Source organism: Octodon degus, unplaced genomic scaffold (genome assembly GCF_000260255.1).
Source record: "Octodon degus isolate 3935 unplaced genomic scaffold, OctDeg1.0 scaffold00135, whole genome shotgun sequence".
NCBI classification, from domain to species: Eukaryota; Metazoa; Chordata; class Mammalia; order Rodentia; family Octodontidae; genus Octodon; species Octodon degus.
This window is the reverse complement of record NW_004524711.1, coordinates 3,651,825-3,659,875: the sequence shown is the minus strand read 5'-3', so window position 1 is coordinate 3,659,875 and position 8,051 is coordinate 3,651,825.

Sequence of the window (8,051 nt, the reverse complement as noted above, 5' to 3'; positions counted from 1 at the left end):
TGAGACAGCCCTTGAGTTACAGTTACAATGTTGGTGCTATAACTTCTTCTGATTGTTTACAGATAGTGATTCTGCTTAGGCTCCAAACTGTGCATGATATATTTTAAGTAGTACTTTCTTTAAGAAGAAAACCTTGTTATAAAACCGACTACCACTTAAATTTATTTGAATTTGTATCATTTACTGTAAATTCATTTTACTCTAATTTGGTTCATACAGTATTTAATCCAACACCCATCCCACCAAAGCCAGTTCAGTGTATGTATTGAAATACTGGCAGCCTTTATGGCTTGGTGCCAGATCACATGTGTAATGACAAATGAATACAGCCTTCTAATACTATGTGGGTACTCTTAAGAATGATTTCATTTGAACATAAAGATGTTGGGGGAAGGGGGAGATGGCTCAGTGGAATAAGCGCTTTCCCGGTAAGCGCAAGGGCCTGAGTTTAATCCCCGGTTCCGCCAAACAAACTAACAAGATGTTAAGGGGCCTCTTGTCATGTACACATTAATTTCTCCAAAGTAATTTTGCATTTCAAAAACAAACGATAGTGATATGGTTGGATTCTTCAGGATTGTGAATAGATTTTGTGGTTTTACCATTGTTGCCAAGTGGTGGGAGGTAGTGTACCTGAAAATGTATGTTTGTGTTTGTTGTATTTTTTCACATTTTGTGAACAAAGCACATTTATTAAAAATTTTAAATTTTCTAGTATTCTTTGTCTGTTACTTAAATGGAGAGTTTTGTGTTCTTTGATATACCAGTGTCACTAAATGATTTCAGAATTGAAGAGCAGTTGAGAATTTGAATGACTTGTAAAATTTCCCAACTGAGTCTCATCTAGTCAAATTTTCTAATGCATTTATTCACCGAGCTCCAGAAAACACAAGTGACTTACCCAGTTATCATGCATTGTGACGGTGTTCATGGCAAACCAGAAAGCAGCATAAATTCTAGTTCATTGTATGATTATATGTAATTAACTTGAAGGAAATTAAAGTATAACAGGTAATATAGTTAAATGTGTCTGTTCTTTTAGGGTAGCAGACAGTAATATTCTTGTAATACAAGTTTTAATTCATTGAACAAATGTTTTCTTAGGGCATTTTTGCAGGACATAATGTTTTCATTTCTGTGTGGAGTTGGTGCACGTAAGTAACACATCTTCAGTCCTTTTTATTTTTTCCCTATAATTTTATTGAGAAATAGCAGTGAGACAGTTTCAAACCAAATTGGTAGGACAGTTTCAATAATTAACACATTGCATACTCTCTTCCTAGTGGTTAATTGCTGTACAAGATGCAGACATGATATCCTATTTACAAACTCAATTAGAACAAATCCTTCTATTCATTAAGAGAATGTAACCCTATATCTATCCTAACCATTTTGAATACACAGATACAAAATGGACATTCATCTGTATCCCCTTTTTTTTTTTAAGTTCTGTTATTTGAGTATCATAAGTGTGTTAACTGAGCAAAATATTCTAAAACAGTCCAGTAGCCCATAATAGTATTGGGTCTTCTGCTTGACTGGCAATGTCAGAAATTGTTGACCTGAGTCCCCCACAGCTCAGCATAACAGCATGGCTTTACTTCTTATACTTTATTCCTTTTTTGTTTCCTTTTTATACCCTTTTCTTTACCTTCTTTTCCCTGCTGCTGCCTCTTGTTCCCCTTCCCATTTGAGAAAGATCACCTTACCCTCTGTTATCTTTTACGATGTTCTTGTTAATTTGTCATATACAAGAAACCATGTGACATGTAGTGTTGTATGTCTGATTTATTTCACTTTATAGTCTTATGTTTGAATTCTGTCATGTGTAGTATACAGGAAAAGCAGAGATTAGAGTGATCACAGTCCCTTTCTCTCTCTCTCTCTCTCTCTCTCTCTCTATATATATATATATATATATATATATATATATATATAAATTTTATATATATATAAAATTTATTTATGTCCGTCTTTAGTGCAGGGTCTGCAGGGTCCTAGTACATAGATTGGACTCGTAGTGATTCTCCTGTTTTCAGCCTCCCAGCACTGCGATCATAGGCGCTTGCCACCATGCCTAGTCTCAGTTTCCATCTCAGCGTGCTGCGGGGGTGGGGCTGGCACGGCACAGCGGGGGTTGAACCCCACTGCTGAGCCCTGGCTGCTGCGCTCTGCCTGAGCAAGTGCTTTAGTCCGCTGAGCTGTCTGGCGGGCCCTGTTCCCTTGTTTGCATGGCAGCTAATGATCTAATGGAGAAGACAAGCACTTCTCATGCACTTTTTATCTAGGAGTGATTACTTGCCAATCCTACAGCTTTGCTCATGCTCAAAAATCTCTTGATTTGTTTCTCAGAAATTAAGCAGGAAGTAAAAAGCTTTAAACACATGTGCACCAGCAAATTACACATTATGAATAAAACAGATGAATTGTTTACCCCTCTAAAAAGCAGGTGAAGCGTAAACTGATTTTTACAAAAGCTCAACTCTGTGTGAGACAGGGTCTTACACGTGTTGCAGGCTGGCCTCTAACGCGCTCATCCTCCTGCCTCTCCCACTCGAGTCCTGTACTGCAGGCCTGCACCGCACTCACCCTTGTGATGAAATTTTTGCTCCATTTGCTGCACGCTTCCAAACACATTGCAGTAGTGTTTCTCTGCACGTGATTAGAGTGTAGAAGAGATCTGAGGTAGAGACTTGAGAATGTAGTTAATGGTAGAGAACATGCTCCGTATGTGCAAGCCCCCGAGCTGAAGCCCCAACACAAGACCACCACCAAAAAGAAAATTTGAGGGGCCAGCGAGATAGCTTAGTGGACCCAAGTGCCTGCTTGCCTAAGCTCAGGCAGGCACAGGGACCGCGGTTGGATCCCTGGCACCACATGCTGCACCAGCCCTGCCCCATGGTGGGCTAAGCCGGCCACAGAGTACGGGCGTAATGGTACATGTCTGTAATCCCAACACTGGGGAGGTTGAAAGCAGCAGGATCACCACGAGTCCGAGCTGCGCAGTGAGACCTTGCAACAACCAAATACATTTAAAAGAAAATTTGATTACAAATTGCTACATGATAAATGTTGAGAATAAATTCTATTACAGTAAGGAGTGTTTCCATTATAATTGTATTTTTTAAAAAATTTGTGTGTGTGTGTGTGGCCAGCTCAGCCCACCGGGGGGGTGGGGGCTGGCTGGCATGTGGTGCTGGGGGATTGAACCGCGGTCCCTGAGCCATCTCACCAGCTCCCAATTGTATTGTTTTTATAACAGTAGCAGTGACTTCCATAATGATGAAAAAATTCAAAAAGGTGACCCACACACAGTACATAGAAATCTTCCCCAAGAGTGTTAGTGTAGGAGGAAGCAGGTTCAATTTTTTAAATAATTGGAACAAGTAAAGAAAAATTAGAGATGTCAAATGGAAACTAAAATGTAGGTCAGCCAAGCTGATGAAGAAAGGATGGCCATTCCTTCACGCCATTTCCGCCTCTTTTCCTGGTCTTGAGTCTGCAGGTGGTTTTCGTTCTGTTTCTACCTAGATGATTCCCAAGCCCTACGTTTCCTCAGTCATCTGTGGGGATGTAGAAGAACTCAGATCTGGGGGCAGTAGTGCTAGACCTTACTGTTCAGCAAACTTTGAATGGAGGATCTAAATCTGTATGTTAGTATCTTTCTTACAGCCCGGGAACCAGTACTGGTTACAGTATGAAAGGAAAAGTAGTGAATAATGAAAACAAACTCATAAATGTCCCGCCATTCAATAGAAATTAACTCAAGTATATGTGAAAGTAATTTCTGGGTAAGCACAGAGAAGGGGAGAAGACTGGGTCAGAGGTGGACATGCTTGCGCAGGCCTGCAATCCCAGCACTGAGCAATCTGAGGCAGAAGGATCAAGAATTTGAGATCAGGGCCAGGGAGATGGCTCAGTAGAATAAGTGCTTCCTTGGCAAACGCAAGGGCCTGAGTTCTGCAATCCACGGTTCTGCAAAAAAAAAAAAATTGAGATCAGCCTGAGCTATCAAGTGAGTTTCAGGGCCAGCTTGGACTGCATTGGATAGCAATGACGAACCTTTTCGAGCCTTCAATGAGGTAGGGCAGCTTTCTGCCTGCTGCAGCGTGTGGCAGAGGCTTACACCACGACACGACCTTGTCTCAAAACAGGAAGGAGTGGAGGAGGAGGAAGTGTGGCATGTGCCTGCAATTCTAGCATTCTGGGAGGCTGAAGCAGAGAGATCATAAATTTTTTGGCCTGTGCAATTTAAAAACCTATTTTTTAAAAAATTTTATTTATTTATTTATGGGGGGGCAGCTCAGCCCAGCAGGGGGCGGGGCTGGCTGGCACGTGGTGCTGGGGGATTGAACCGCGGTCCCTGTGGTTTGCTAAGCTTGTTCTAAGTAGGTGCTTTAGACCACTGAGCCATCTCACCAGCCCCTAAAAACCTATTGAGACTTTGTCTTAAAAGAAGAAAAACAGGTGGGATTGGGGGCCATCGCAGTGTGTAGGTCAGTGGCCAGTACTGCAGTAATAGGCTAAATTCCTTTACATGTAAATGTCAAGTAATTATTTTCTTTTTTAGAATTAAGTGTAATCAAGACAAAAAATACGATGAGTAAAATTTGTAGCTGCTGAATTCTGAGTAAGAGGGCACTGATTTGAAAAGGAATAGGGAAAGCAAAAGCCTGAGTGGCTCAGTCTAAATAAAAATGGCGCATCATTAAGAACTTTGAGGCACTGCTGTAGATCAATGCTTCACACACATCAACTCCTTTAACTACAACCCTATGAAGGAATACTGTTACTGTCCTATTTTACAGATAGGGTAATACAGAGCTCGAGTAGATGGAACAAACTTCGTACAGTCCAGCTCCAGGGCCTGTCTTAGTCGTTGCCACGTTCTGCTTGTCAGAATAACATCAGCATCAAGCTGGGGGCACAGAGGAAAATTACACTGATGGAACTGTTGGAAGAAGACTTCCCTTTCTTTTTGTACTTTAGTACAGGGTCTGTGGGGTCTCACTACACAGATGGCACTTGTGATCGGCCTGTGTTCAGCCTCCCAAGAGCTGGGATTACAGGCATGCGCCACCACACCCAGTCTCAATTACTGTCGCAGTGTGCCTCAGGGGTGGGGCCAGCACGGCATGCTGGGGATCAAACCCTGTCTTCTGCCTCTGCCTAAGCAGGTGCTTTAATCTGCTGAGCTATTTTGCTGGCCCAGAAGACTACATTTTTAATAGTATATGAATTATAGGTAGAAGATACAAAACTGGTTCTCAAAAAATTCAATTTATAAATTAAAAATATAAAGTAATAGGCACAAACATCTGAATCTAACAAAATCAAAGGTATTTTCCCTAAGCAGCTCAGGAGATGAGAAAGTCCCATTTCTAACCAGTTCTCAGTCGTGTTGGCAACTTTTCTGGGGACATCTGGAAAACTACAGTAAGGAAGTTAAGAACTCAGTAATCCTTTGTTTACATTAGAATCACTCAGCTGGGGAAGTGGGAACACTTGAATGCACACACAATCACAAGCACACACACATCGTATACCCAGGGCTTACATCAGAGACTGGTTTTGATTGTGCCTGGGATGGATGTAGATTAAAAATCTTCCACATGTAGCAGGCATAGGGGTGCACACTTCTAATCCCAGCATTCTGGGAGCTTGAGGCAGGAAGATTACAAATTGGGAGCTAGCCTGGGCAATTTAACAAGACCCTATCTGTAAATAAAGATGAAGGGTTGGGGATAGCTCAGAGTAAAGGCCTGAGGTTCAGTCCCCAGTGCTGTTAAGAAAGTATGATTCTGGTGTAGCCAGGATTCAGCACTGTAACCCTTCCCTAGTTAATGGGAAGAGCAATGAGCAGGAAGTACCTGTGATGCCCACAGAGCGAGCTCAGCAGCTGACACTTAGAAAGCTGCACTGGCGGATGGCTGCTAGCAGATAAAGGCAAAAGACCAGAAGTTTCTGCTCTGTTACGAGAACCTGCAACAATAGTTTCCCTGGACCTTGGTTGCTTCATTGGTCAATGTAGATGAAAACATTAACATCATTGGATTTTCATGAAGATTATGTAATAGAGGTGCGACATTGTGTAAATTGAAACTGCTACATAGTAGTATGAAGGAGATTGGTTATAGGGAACAGGCATTAGTTTAGACTTAGACCTACACTGAAAAGCTGAAAGAGGTGAAACGAGTAAACACAGGAAGAGATGACACAGGATTCATCTGTGGCTCCTTGCTGCACAGGACTGGAGTTTATGACATGATCAGTCATTATTCCTATGGTAAATGCTACGCCATTCTTGATTTTTTTTTTTTTTTTTTTTTTTTTTGGTCATGGTTGTATTTTACACACATTTCTAATCCAAACTAACACCTCTGAGTACAACTCTTGACCTGAAGCACACAGACTTTGCTTGCATAGAAGCAAGTGTTGGAAATGTATGTTCCAGGGATTAGGCTCATTACGCTATCATCAATAGCCACGACCTGAAATCTCTTGTCACTAAAATGGTTCCCAGGAGGCTGTTTTATAGCTAGGGGTTTGGTTATGGACACTGCAAATGTCAGGAACTGACCCTGACACTTAATTTCAAGACAAACAGCACCAGAAAAGGGGAAATTAGATGAAGCCTGGGGTGAGGGAGGGAGCACAGGTGCTAGGCAAATGAATTTAGACTTTATTCTATATCCTGTAGAAGTCACTGTTTGAAATTTCAGAAGTGACACAGAGTAGCGTTCTGGGAATGTCAACCAGGGACCAATGTAAGGGATTGGATGAGGCTGAAGTTGAGGTTACCAGCATGCAGGCAGTTACTGACGTGATTTGGGTCTTAGGACCTCAACCAGGGTAGAGGCAGAGGGGGTTGACAGGAGATGGCACATGAAGTGAGGTGAGTGAAAATCACAACGTGGGGTCTTTCATACTCACCAGGTCCTTTTGGTAAATAAGGATAGCTCTCAGTAGCTCAAGCATGATGAGCATCGTCAAAGTCTTTACTGCTAGGTGGTGCCCTACAATGAAAGCAAGTCTCAGACTGAACGCTACTACACAAAATATTTACCGGCAAGAAGACACAACAATAGTTCACAAACAAGACTGGCAAAGTACTAAAGCGCAGTGTGGATGGAGGGAGCCACTGAAAGATTTCAGTGTTCTAGACTCAGCAGATTCTTCTACCACATTCATGCAAAGGGACAAGACGTGCACAATATTCTAGCCCACTACATATCCCAAAGAACTCTCATTTCCATATAGAAAAAATCTCTTCGGATCCTTCATACTAATTAACATACCTCCAGTGCAGATTTACATAGTGATATTGAAAGCATTTGTACATCCAACTGTGTAATGAAGATTTCTAATTAGTGTCTTTCAAATGCTAATTAGCCACCCCATGGTGTGCAAATTAACATTAACTTTCAAGCATGTACACATCTCATGGAAATATTAAGTATACAGACAATAAGTATCAAAAATGATTTCAAAGTCACAAGGCGGAAGATCCTGTTTGAGGAAGATGGAAGAGCACTTTTAAAGGAGGGGTCTTGTGCTAAGCAACTGAAAAATAGCTGCGGCTGTTTTATGCACAAGGGAAACTAAAGGATATGAAGTAGCTTGAAGGATTGTTGGAGATGCCTGAGGCTTGGATCTACATAGTCTAAGACTACAAGTTACAGTACAGGCTATAAAGAGCTAAACAAAAAAATCATAGTCTAGAAAACTGATTAGGAGAGGGCACCAGGCTAGCCCTGGATGGGACAGGGAGCCTATACCTCTGCACCACTAGCACCGAATGCCAGATGTCTCCCAGACCACCATGCTCATTCATGGTGCTTACCTCAGGTGCTTACCGTGCTGTGTTCCAGTAGACGTCCAGGAGGCACAGCTTTTTATACCTGCTTTTGTGAATCTGTAGCTTTCATCTAGTACTGACTGTCTGATCAAGAATTTGGCACTTTATCATCATTGGTTTATTATTTATTTATCTTTACATACATTATCTCACAAATCCACACAATTACTCTGTAAGATCGGTGTTATTATCA